The sequence below is a fragment of the Petromyzon marinus genome, unplaced genomic scaffold (assembly GCF_048934315.1).
Source record: "Petromyzon marinus isolate PM22_M1 ecotype Great Lakes invasive population unplaced genomic scaffold, UKy_Petmar_22M1.pri1.0 PM_G_Scaffold_27, whole genome shotgun sequence".
NCBI classification, from domain to species: domain Eukaryota; kingdom Metazoa; phylum Chordata; class Hyperoartia; order Petromyzontiformes; family Petromyzontidae; genus Petromyzon; species Petromyzon marinus.
Window position 1 is genome coordinate 2,506,863 of NW_027422839.1, and position 13,853 is coordinate 2,520,715.

A 13,853-nucleotide genomic window follows, 5' to 3' on the forward strand; every position below is an offset into this window, starting at 1 on the left:
TTGTACGTTTGCCCACTGACTCAACACTGCCCATAGACTCAACACTGCACCATAGACTCAACACTGCACCACCATAGACTCAACACTGTACCATAGACTCAGCACTGCACCATAGACTCAACACCGCACCATAGACTCAACACTGCCCATAGACTCAACACTGCACCATAGACTCAACACTGCACCATAGACTCAACACTGCACCATAGACTCAACACTGCACCATAGATTCAACACTGCCCATAGACTCAACACTGCCCATAGACTCAACACTGCCCATATACTCAACACTGCACCATAGACTCAACACTGCACCATAGACTCAGCACTGCACCATAGACTGAGCACTGCACCATAGACTCAACACTACACCATAGACTCAGCACTGCACCATAGACTCAGCACTGCACCATAGACTCAACACTGCACAATAGACTCAGCACTGTACCATAGACTCAGCACTGCACCATAGACTCAGCACTGCACCATAGACTCAACACTGCACCATAGACTCAGCACTGCACCATAGACTCAGCACTGTACCATAGACTCAACACTGCACCATAGACTCAACACTGCACCATAGACTCAACACTGCCCATAGACTCAACACTGCACCATAGACTCAACACCGCACCATAGACTTAACACTGCCCACTGACTCAACACTGCACCATAGACTCAACACTGCCCATAGACTCAGCACTGCACCATAGACTCAGCACTGCACCATAGACTCAACACTGCACCATAGACTCAACACCGCACCATAGACTCAACACTGCCCACTGACTCAACACTGCACCATAGACTCAACACCACACCATAGACTCAACACTGCCCATAGGGGGATCCCTGCCTAGGGGTGTGAGGGGTCAAGGGGATCCCTGCCTAGGGGGTGTGAGGGGTCAAGGGGATCCCTGCCTAGGGGGTGTGAGGGGTCAAGGGGATCCCTGCCTAGGGGGTGTGAGGGGTCAAGGGGATCCCTGCCTAGGGGGTGTGAGGGGTTTTACTGGCACGAAGTTTTCGCCGAGGCTTCGCGGTCCGCCCCTCTAGGCCGCTGTAACTTTATTGACACCACGCGGTTCCTGTAACTTTATTGACACCACGTGGTGTCTGTAACTTTATTGACACCACGTGTGTCACTGTGTGTCGCTGTGTCACTGTGTACACTGTGTGTGTGTACACTGTGTCACTGTGTGTGTGTACACTGTGTGTGTACACTGTGTGTGTGTACACTGTGTGTGTGTACTGTGTGTCACTGTGTGTACACTGTGTGATGTACTGTGTGTCACTGTGTGTGTGTCGCTGTGTGTCACTGTGTGTGGGGAGCGATAGTGTAGCGGTTAGCGCGCTGCGCTATGAACCTGGCGACCCGGGTTCGATTCCCGCTCACGGCCAACACCAGTGACGATTATCTGAACCGGTCACGGGCTTCCCCTAGGTCGACTCAGCCTAAAATGAGTACCTGGTGCGGTGTGTAAACATTGCCACTAGGGAGACAAAGGCGGTCGGGCGTGGTGCTGGCCACCCACCCCCTCGTGTACCGTTCAGGCCTTCATAGGTGCTCGCTAACAGCACTTGCCCCTACAGTCTAAGGCTATATGGGGGATCTTCAGCAGTTTCTATTGCTGTGGTTGTCCCACCTGATGACGATTGCTTGTGTTGTGATCTAAACGCCGTGATCTGTTATGTTTCTACCCACGTGGTGACTTTACCGAAATAACTCAAGAGTGTGGATTCCTGCAGTCACGACAGCTTCGAATCAAGATTACCTACAAACAACACAACTGAGATGACGAAAAAAGTATTTGATCCCCCGCTGATTTTGTACGTTTGCCCACTGACTCAACACTGCCCATAGACTCAACACTGCACCATAGACTCAACACTGCACCACCATAGACTCAACACTGTACCATAGACTCAGCACTGCACCATAGACTCAACACCGCACCATAGACTCAACACTGCCCATAGACTCAACACTGCACCATAGACTCAACACTGCACCATAGACTCAACACTGCACCATAGACTCAACACTGCACCATAGATTCAACACTGCCCATAGACTCAACACTGCCCATAGACTCAACACTGCCCATAGACTCAGCACTGCACCATAGACTCAACACTGCACCATAGACTCAGCACTGCACCATAGACTGAGCACTGCACCATAGACTCAACACTACACCATAGACTCAGCACTGCACCATAGACTCAGCACTGCACCATAGACTCAACACTGCACAATAGACTCAGCACTGTACCATAGACTCAGCACTGCACCATAGACTCAGCACTGCACCATAGACTCAACACTGCACCATAGACTCAACACTGCACCATAGACTCAGCACTGCACCATAGACTGAGCACTGCACCATAGACTCAACACTACACCATAGACTCAGCACTGCACCATAGACTCAGCACTGCACCATAGACTCAACACTGCACAATAGACTCAGCACTGTACCATAGACTCAGCACTGCACCATAGACTCAGCACTGCACCATAGACTCAACACTGCACCATAGACTCAGCACTGCACCATAGACTCAGCACTGTACCATAGACTCAACACTGCACCATAGACTCAACACTGCACCATAGACTCAACACTGCCCATAGACTCAACACTGCACCATAGACTCAACACCGCACCATAGACTTAACACTGCCCACTGACTCAACACTGCACCATAGACTCAACACTGCCCATAGACTCAGCACTGCACCATAGACTCAGCACTGCACCATAGACTCAACACTGCACCATAGACTCAACACCGCACCATAGACTCAACACTGCCCACTGACTCAACACTGCACCATAGACTCAACACCACACCATAGACTCAACACTGCCCATAGGGGGATCCCTGCCTAGGGGTGTGAGGGGTCAAGGGGATCCCTGCCTAGGGGGTGTGAGGGGTCAAGGGGATCCCTGCCTAGGGGGTGTGAGGGGTCAAGGGGATCCCTGCCTAGGGGGTGTGAGGGGTCAAGGGGATCCCTGCCTAGGGGGTGTGAGGGGTTTTACTGGCACGAAGTTTTCGCCGAGGCTTCGCGGTCCGCCCCTCTAGGCCGCTGTAACTTTATTGACACCACGCGGTTCCTGTAACTTTATTGACACCACGTGGTGTCTGTAACTTTATTGACACCACGTGTGTCACTGTGTGTCGCTGTGTCACTGTGTACACTGTGTGTGTGTACACTGTGTCACTGTGTGTGTGTACACTGTGTGTGTACACTGTGTGTGTGTACACTGTGTGTGTGTACTGTGTGTCACTGTGTGTACACTGTGTGATGTACTGTGTGTCACTGTGTGTGTGTCGCTGTGTGTCACTGTGTGTGGGGAGCGATAGTGTAGCGGTTAGCGCGCTGCGCTATGAACCTGGCGACCCGGGTTCGATTCCCGCTCACGGCCAACACCAGTGACGATTATCTGAACCGGTCCCGGGCTTCCCCTAGGTCGACTCAGCCTAAAATGAGTACCTGGTGCGGTGTGTAAACATTGCCACTAGGGAGACAAAGGCGGTCGGGCGTGGTGCTGGCCACCCACCCCCTCGTGTACCGTTCAGGCCTTCATAGGTGCTCGCTAACAGCACTTGCCCCTACAGTCTAAGGCTATATGGGGGATCTTCAGCAGTTTCTATTGCTGTGGTTGTCCCACCTGATGACGATTGCTTGTGTTGTGATCTAAACGCCGTGATCTGTTATGTTTCTACCCACGTGGTGACTTTACCGAAATAACTCAAGAGTGTGGATTCCTGCAGTCACGACAGCTTCGAATCAAGATTACCTACAAACAACACAACTGAGATGACGAAAAAAGTATTTGATCCCCCGCTGATTTTGTACGTTTGCCCACTGACTCAACACTGCCCATAGACTCAACACTGCACCATAGACTCAACACTGCACCACCATAGACTCAACACTGTACCATAGACTCAGCACTGCACCATAGACTCAACACCGCACCATAGACTCAACACTGCCCATAGACTCAACACTGCACCATAGACTCAACACTGCACCATAGACTCAACACTGCACCATAGACTCAACACTGCACCATAGATTCAACACTGCCCATAGACTCAACACTGCCCATAGACTCAACACTGCCCATATACTCAACACTGCACCATAGACTCAACACTGCACCATAGACTCAGCACTGCACCATAGACTCAGCACTGCACCATAGACTCAACACTACACCATAGACTCAGCACTGCACCATAGACTCAGCACTGCACCATAGACTCAACACTGCACAATAGACTCAGCACTGTACCATAGACTCAGCACTGCACCATAGACTCAGCACTGCACCATAGACTCAACACTGCACCATAGACTCAGCACTGCACCATAGACTCAGCACTGTACCATAGACTCAACACTGCACCATAGACTCAACACTGCACCATAGACTCAACACTGCCCATAGACTCAACACTGCACCATAGACTCAACACCGCACCATAGACTTAACACTGCCCACTGACTCAACACTGCACCATAGACTCAACACTGCCCATAGACTCAGCACTGCACCATAGACTCAGCACTGCACCATAGACTCAACACTGCACCATAGACTCAACACCGCACCATAGACTCAACACTGCCCACTGACTCAACACTGCACCATAGACTCAGCACTACACCATAGACTCAACACTGCCCATAGGGGGATCCCTGCCTAGGGGTGTGAGGGGTCAAGGGGATCCCTGCCTAGGGGGTGTGAGGGGTCAAGGGGATCCCTGCCTAGGGGGTGTGAGGGGTCAAGGGGATCCCTGCCTAGGGGGTGTGAGGGGTCAAGGGGATCCCTGCCTAGGGGGTGTGAGGGGTTTTACTGGCACGAAGTTTTCGCCGAGGCTTCGCGGTCCGCCCCTCTAGGCCGCTGTAATTTTATTGACACCACGCGGTTCCTGTAACTTTATTGACACCACGTGGTGTCTGTAACTTTATTGACACCACGTGTGTCACTGTGTGTCGCTGTGTCACTGTGTACACTGTGTGTGTGTACACTGTGTCACTGTGTGTGTGTACACTGTGTGTGTACACTGTGTGTGTGTACACTGTGTGTGTGTACTGTGTGTCACTGTGTGTACACTGTGTGATGTACTGTGTGTCACTGTGTGTGTGTCGCTGTGTGTCACTGTGTGTGGGGAGCGATAGTGTAGCGGTTAGCGCGCTGCGCTATGAACCTGGCGACCCGGGTTCGATTCCCGCTCACGGCCAACACCAGTGACGATTATCTGAACCGGTCCCGGGCTTCCCCTAGGTCGACTCAGCCTAAAATGAGTACCTGGTGCGGTGTGTAAACATTGCCACTAGGGAGACAAAGGCGGTCGGGCGTGGTGCTGGCCACCCACCCCCTCGTGTACCGTTCAGGCCTTCATAGGTGCTCGCTAACAGCACTTGCCCCTACAGTCTAAGGCTATATGGGGGATCTTCAGCAGTTTCTATTGCTGTGGTTGTCCCACCTGATGACGATTGCTTGTGTTGTGATCTAAACGCCGTGATCTGTTATGTTTCTACCCACGTGGTGACTTTACCGAAATAACTCAAGAGTGTGGATTCCTGCAGTCACGACAGCTTCGAATCAAGATTACCTACAAACAACACAACTGAGATGACGAAAAAAGTATTTGATCCCCCGCTGATTTTGTACGTTTGCCCACTGACTCAACACTGCCCATAGACTCAACACTGCACCATAGACTCAACACCGCACCATAGACTCAACACTGCCCATAGACTCAACACTGCACCATAGACTCAACACTGCACCATAGACTCAACACTGCACCATAGACTCAACACTGCACCATAGATTCAACACTGCCCATAGACTCAACACTGCCCATAGACTCAACACTGCCCATATACTCAACACTGCACCATAGACTCAACACTGCACCATAGACTCAGCACTGCACCATAGACTGAGCACTGCACCATAGACTCAACACTACACCATAGACTCAGCACTGCACCATAGACTCAGCACTGCACCATAGACTCAACACTGCACAATAGACTCAGCACTGTACCATAGACTCAGCACTGCACCATAGACTCAGCACTGCACCATAGACTCAACACTGCACCATAGACTCAGCACTGCACCATAGACTCAGCACTGTACCATAGACTCAACACTGCACCATAGACTCAACACTGCACCATAGACTCAACACTGCCCATAGACTCAACACTGCACCATAGACTCAACACCGCACCATAGACTTAACACTGCCCACTGACTCAACACTGCACCATAGACTCAACACTGCCCATAGACTCAGCACTGCACCATAGACTCAGCACTGCACCATAGACTCAACACTGCACCATAGACTCAACACCGCACCATAGACTCAACACTGCCCACTGACTCAACACTGCACCATAGACTCAACACCACACCATAGACTCAACACTGCCCATAGGGGGATCCCTGCCTAGGGGTGTGAGGGGTCAAGGGGATCCCTGCCTAGGGGGTGTGAGGGGTCAAGGGGATCCCTGCCTAGGGGGTGTGAGGGGTCAAGGGGATCCCTGCCTAGGGGGTGTGAGGGGTCAAGGGGATCCCTGCCTAGGGGGTGTGAGGGGTTTTACTGGCACGAAGTTTTCGCCGAGGCTTCGCGGTCCGCCCCTCTAGGCCGCTGTAACTTTATTGACACCACGCGGTTCCTGTAACTTTATTGACACCACGTGGTGTCTGTAACTTTATTGACACCACGTGTGTCACTGTGTGTCGCTGTGTCACTGTGTACACTGTGTGTGTGTACACTGTGTCACTGTGTGTGTGTACACTGTGTGTGTACACTGTGTGTGTGTACACTGTGTGTGTGTACTGTGTGTCACTGTGTGTACACTGTGTGATGTACTGTGTGTCACTGTGTGTGTGTCGCTGTGTGTCACTGTGTGTGGGGAGCGATAGTGTAGCGGTTAGCGCGCTGCGCTATGAACCTGGCGACCCGGGTTCGATTCCCGCTCACGGCCAACACCAGTGACGATTATCTGAACCGGTCACGGGCTTCCCCTAGGTCGACTCAGCCTAAAATGAGTACCTGGTGCGGTGTGTAAACATTGCCACTAGGGAGACAAAGGCGGTCGGGCGTGGTGCTGGCCACCCACCCCCTCGTGTACCGTTCAGGCCTTCATAGGTGCTCGCTAACAGCACTTGCCCCTACAGTCTAAGGCTATATGGGGGATCTTCAGCAGTTTCTATTGCTGTGGTTGTCCCACCTGATGACGATTGCTTGTGTTGTGATCTAAACGCCGTGATCTGTTATGTTTCTACCCACGTGGTGACTTTACCGAAATAACTCAAGAGTGTGGATTCCTGCAGTCACGACAGCTTCGAATCAAGATTACCTACAAACAACACAACTGAGATGACGAAAAAAGTATTTGATCCCCCGCTGATTTTGTACGTTTGCCCACTGACTCAACACTGCCCATAGACTCAACACTGCACCATAGACTCAACACTGCACCACCATAGACTCAACACTGTACCATAGACTCAGCACTGCACCATAGACTCAACACCGCACCATAGACTCAACACTGCCCATAGACTCAACACTGCACCATAGACTCAACACTGCACCATAGACTCAACACTGCACCATAGACTCAACACTGCACCATAGATTCAACACTGCCCATAGACTCAACACTGCCCATAGACTCAACACTGCCCATAGACTCAGCACTGCACCATAGACTCAACACTGCACCATAGACTCAGCACTGCACCATAGACTGAGCACTGCACCATAGACTCAACACTACACCATAGACTCAGCACTGCACCATAGACTCAGCACTGCACCATAGACTCAACACTGCACAATAGACTCAGCACTGTACCATAGACTCAGCACTGCACCATAGACTCAGCACTGCACCATAGACTCAACACTGCACCATAGACTCAACACTGCACCATAGACTCAACACCGCACCATAGACTTAACACTGCCCACTGACTCAACACTGCACCATAGACTCAACACTGCCCATAGACTCAGCACTGCACCATAGACTCAGCACTGCACCATAGACTCAACACTGCACCATAGACTCAACACCGCACCATAGACTCAACACTGCCCACTGACTCAACACTGCACCATAGACTCAACACCACACCATAGACTCAACACTGCCCATAGGGGGATCCCTGCCTAGGGGTGTGAGGGGTCAAGGGGATCCCTGCCTAGGGGGTGTGAGGGGTCAAGGGGATCCCTGCCTAGGGGGTGTGAGGGGTCAAGGGGATCCCTGCCTAGGGGGTGTGAGGGGTCAAGGGGATCCCTGCCTAGGGGGTGTGAGGGGTTTTACTGGCACGAAGTTTTCGCCGAGGCTTCGCGGTCCGCCCCTCTAGGCCGCTGTAACTTTATTGACACCACGCGGTTCCTGTAACTTTATTGACACCACGTGGTGTCTGTAACTTTATTGACACCACGTGTGTCACTGTGTGTCGCTGTGTCACTGTGTACACTGTGTGTGTGTACACTGTGTCACTGTGTGTGTGTACACTGTGTGTGTACACTGTGTGTGTGTACACTGTGTGTGTGTACTGTGTGTCACTGTGTGTACACTGTGTGATGTACTGTGTGTCACTGTGTGTGTGTCGCTGTGTGTCACTGTGTGTGGGGAGCGATAGTGTAGCGGTTAGCGCGCTGCGCTATGAACCTGGCGACCCGGGTTCGATTCCCGCTCACGGCCAACACCAGTGACGATTATCTGAACCGGTCCCGGGCTTCCCCTAGGTCGACTCAGCCTAAAATGAGTACCTGGTGCGGTGTGTAAACATTGCCACTAGGGAGACAAAGGCGGTCGGGCGTGGTGCTGGCCACCCACCCCCTCGTGTACCGTTCAGGCCTTCATAGGTGCTCGCTAACAGCACTTGCCCCTACAGTCTAAGGCTATATGGGGGATCTTCAGCAGTTTCTATTGCTGTGGTTGTCCCACCTGATGACGATTGCTTGTGTTGTGATCTAAACGCCGTGATCTGTTATGTTTCTACCCACGTGGTGACTTTACCGAAATAACTCAAGAGTGTGGATTCCTGCAGTCACGACAGCTTCGAATCAAGATTACCTACAAACAACACAACTGAGATGACGAAAAAAGTATTTGATCCCCCGCTGATTTTGTACGTTTGCCCACTGACTCAACACTGCCCATAGACTCAACACTGCACCATAGACTCAACACTGCACCACCATAGACTCAACACTGTACCATAGACTCAGCACTGCACCATAGACTCAACACTGCACCATAGACTCAACACTGCCCATAGACTCAACACTGCACCATAGACTCAACACTGCACCATAGACTCAACACTGCACCATAGACTCAACACTGCACCATAGATTCAACACTGCCCATAGACTCAACACTGCCCATAGACTCAACACTGCCCATATACTCAACACTGCACCATAGACTCAACACTGCACCATAGACTCAGCACTGCACCATAGACTCAGCACTGCACCATAGACTCAACACTACACCATAGACTCAGCACTGCACCATAGACTCAGCACTGCACCATAGACTCAACACTGCACAATAGACTCAGCACTGTACCATAGACTCAGCACTGCACCATAGACTCAGCACTGCACCATAGACTCAACACTGCACCATAGACTCAGCACTGCACCATAGACTCAGCACTGTACCATAGACTCAACACTGCACCATAGACTCAACACTGCACCATAGACTCAACACTGCCCATAGACTCAACACTGCACCATAGACTCAACACCGCACCATAGACTTAACACTGCCCACTGACTCAACACTGCACCATAGACTCAACACTGCCCTTAGACTCAGCACTGCACCATAGACTCAGCACTGCACCATAGACTCAACACTGCACCATAGACTCAACACCGCACCATAGACTCAACACTGCCCACTGACTCAACACTGCACCATAGACTCAGCACTACACCATAGACTCAACACTGCCCATAGGGGGATCCCTGCCTAGGGGTGTGAGGGGTCAAGGGGATCCCTGCCTAGGGGGTGTGAGGGGTCAAGGGGATCCCTGCCTAGGGGGTGTGAGGGGTCAAGGGGATCCCTGCCTAGGGGGTGTGAGGGGTCAAGGGGATCCCTGCCTAGGGGGTGTGAGGGGTTTTACTGGCACGAAGTTTTCGCCGAGGCTTCGCGGTCCGCCCCTCTAGGCCGCTGTAATTTTATTGACACCACGCGGTTCCTGTAACTTTATTGACACCACGTGGTGTCTGTAACTTTATTGACACCACGTGTGTCACTGTGTGTCGCTGTGTCACTGTGTACACTGTGTGTGTGTACACTGTGTCACTGTGTGTGTGTACACTGTGTGTGTACACTGTGTGTGTGTACACTGTGTGTGTGTACTGTGTGTCACTGTGTGTACACTGTGTGATGTACTGTGTGTCACTGTGTGTGTGTCGCTGTGTGTCACTGTGTGTGGGGAGCGATAGTGTAGCGGTTAGCGCGCTGCGCTATGAACCTGGCGACCCGGGTTCGATTCCCGCTCACGGCCAACACCAGTGACGATTATCTGAACCGGTCCCGGGCTTCCCCTAGGTCGACTCAGCCTAAAATGAGTACCTGGTGCGGTGTGTAAACATTGCCACTAGGGAGACAAAGGCGGTCGGGCGTGGTGCTGGCCACCCACCCCCTCGTGTACCGTTCAGGCCTTCATAGGTGCTCGCTAACAGCACTTGCCCCTACAGTCTAAGGCTATATGGGGGATCTTCAGCAGTTTCTATTGCTGTGGTTGTCCCACCTGATGACGATTGCTTGTGTTGTGATCTAAACGCCGTGATCTGTTATGTTTCTACCCACGTGGTGACTTTACCGAAATAACTCAAGAGTGTGGATTCCTGCAGTCACGACAGCTTCGAATCAAGATTACCTACAAACAACACAACTGAGATGACGAAAAAAGTATTTGATCCCCCGCTGATTTTGTACGTTTGCCCACTGACTCAACACTGCCCATAGACTCAACACTGCACCATAGACTCAACACTGCACCACCATAGACTCAACACTGTACCATAGACTCAGCACTGCACCATAGACTCAACACCGCACCATAGACTCAACACTGCCCATAGACTCAACACTGCACCATAGACTCAACACTGCACCATAGACTCAACACTGCACCATAGACTCAACACTGCACCATAGATTCAACACTGCCCATAGACTCAACACTGCCCATAGACTCAACACTGCCCATATACTCAACACTGCACCATAGACTCAACACTGCACCATAGACTCAGCACTGCACCATAGACTCAGCACTGCACCATAGACTCAACACTACACCATAGACTCAGCACTGCACCATAGACTCAGCACTGCACCATAGACTCAACACTGCACAATAGACTCAGCACTGTACCATAGACTCAGCACTGCACCATAGACTCAGCACTGCACCATAGACTCAACACTGCACCATAGACTCAGCACTGCACCATAGACTCAGCACTGTACCATAGACTCAACACTGCACCATAGACTCAACACTGCACCATAGACTCAACACTGCCCATAGACTCAACACTGCACCATAGACTCAACACCGCACCATAGACTTAACACTGCCCACTGACTCAACACTGCACCATAGACTCAACACTGCCCATAGACTCAGCACTGCACCATAGACTCAGCACTGCACCATAGACTCAACACTGCACCATAGACTCAACACCGCACCATAGACTCAACACAGCCCACTGACTCAACACTACACCATAGACTCAACACTGCCCATAGGGGGATCCCTGCCTAGGGGTGTGAGGGGTCAAGGGGATCCCTGCCTAGGGGGTGTGAGGGGTCAAGGGGATCCCTGCCTAGGGGGTGTGAGGGGTCAAGGGGATCCCTGCCTAGGGGGTGTGAGGGGTCAAGGGGATCCCTGCCTAGGGGGTGTGAGGGGTTTTACTGGCACGAAGTTTTCGCCGAGGCTTCGCGGTCCGCCCCTCTAGGCCGCTGTAATTTTATTGACACCACGCGGTTCCTGTAACTTTATTGACACCACGTGGTGTCTGTAACTTTATTGACACCACGTGTGTCACTGTGTGTCGCTGTGTCACTGTGTACACTGTGTGTGTGTACACTGTGTCACTGTGTGTGTGTACACTGTGTGTGTACACTGTGTGTGTGTACACTGTGTGTGTGTACTGTGTGTCACTGTGTGTACACTGTGTGATGTACTGTGTGTCACTGTGTGTGTGTCGCTGTGTGTCACTGTGTGTGGGGAGCGATAGTGTAGCGGTTAGCGCGCTGCGCTATGAACCTGGCGACCCGGGTTCGATTCCCGCTCACGGCCAACACCAGTGACGATTATCTGAACCGGTCCCGGGCTTCCCCTAGGTCGACTCAGCCTAAAATGAGTACCTGGTGCGGTGTGTAAACATTGCCACTAGGGAGACAAAGGCGGTCGGGCGTGGTGCTGGCCACCCACCCCCTCGTGTACCGTTCAGGCCTTCATAGGTGCTCGCTAACAGCACTTGCCCCTACAGTCTAAGGCTATATGGGGGATCTTTGTATCTTTGTTTTTGTCACTGTGTGTGTCGCTGTGTCACTGTTTGTGTACACTGTGTGTGTACACTGTGTGTGTACACTGTGTGTGTGTACACTGTGTGTATACACTGTGTGTGTGTACACTGTGTTTGTGTACACTGTGTGTGTGTACACTGTGTGTGTACACTGTGTATGTGTACACTATGTGTGTATACACTGTGTGTGTACACTGTGTGTATACACTGTGTGTGTGTACTGTGTGTACACTGTATGTGTGTATACACTGTGTGTGTGTACACTGTTTGTGTCCGCATTGAACCGAACCCCCGGCAAGGCCATCCACTTAACGTTGAGAGAAAATTCACACGAAATGTCCTTTTCAACGAAGTCTTCCAGATGTAAATTGATACAAGCTTTTAATGAAGAAATAAAATCATCTAATTCAAAACACAACACAATTCAAAGATGCTTCATTTTAAAACTTCAAAACGGAGCATGGGGTACTTGCGTGAATGCGTCCTTCGTGTGCAAATGTTGTGACTTTCCTGGCCTGAAGGCCGTCAATGTGTTGGACCCTTATTGGTGCACAGCGTCTCAACAACAGCAGTGGGGTTTGCTTCAACCGATAGGTACGAACATCCAGACGTCAATCAGCAAGGAGCATTTATAGTCCTAGCTAGACAAAATCTACGTCAACACGTAAGACAAAACTACAATTCGTGTTGTAGAGAATGTACCTCCTCCTATACGTGTAACTTTTAAGTGGTATGCCTTGTAACTGATAAATGATCCGAGCGTGCTCCCTATTTCAAAGACAATGAGTTGCTCCAGAGGCAGACGCTTTGTGAAACACAAAAGTACCCTTTGACCTGTATCACAAGAACAACGGGTCTCACCCGAGTTATCTGTACAGGTTACTTCCTAAACACACACACACACTTTGTCCTAACATCACTTATTCAATGTTTGACCCTCAGATAAAATGTTACATTTACGCGCACAATCAGACAAGTATTAATTCTAAATTATTGACGGGCATATTAACAACATTGAATTACTGCAGCGAAATTGACTGCATCACGTTAAATCGTATTAACAAGAAGTTATTTTACAAATACGCACCGTCTACTTAACAGTGTATGTACAACGTACTATTGTTGCGTCATTCAAAACGAGTAGGCCGTTGCATGCTGGCGTCTGGGTCAAAATGTATCAAATTCTAAACATTACGCTACAAATAATAGATCACGGAGTT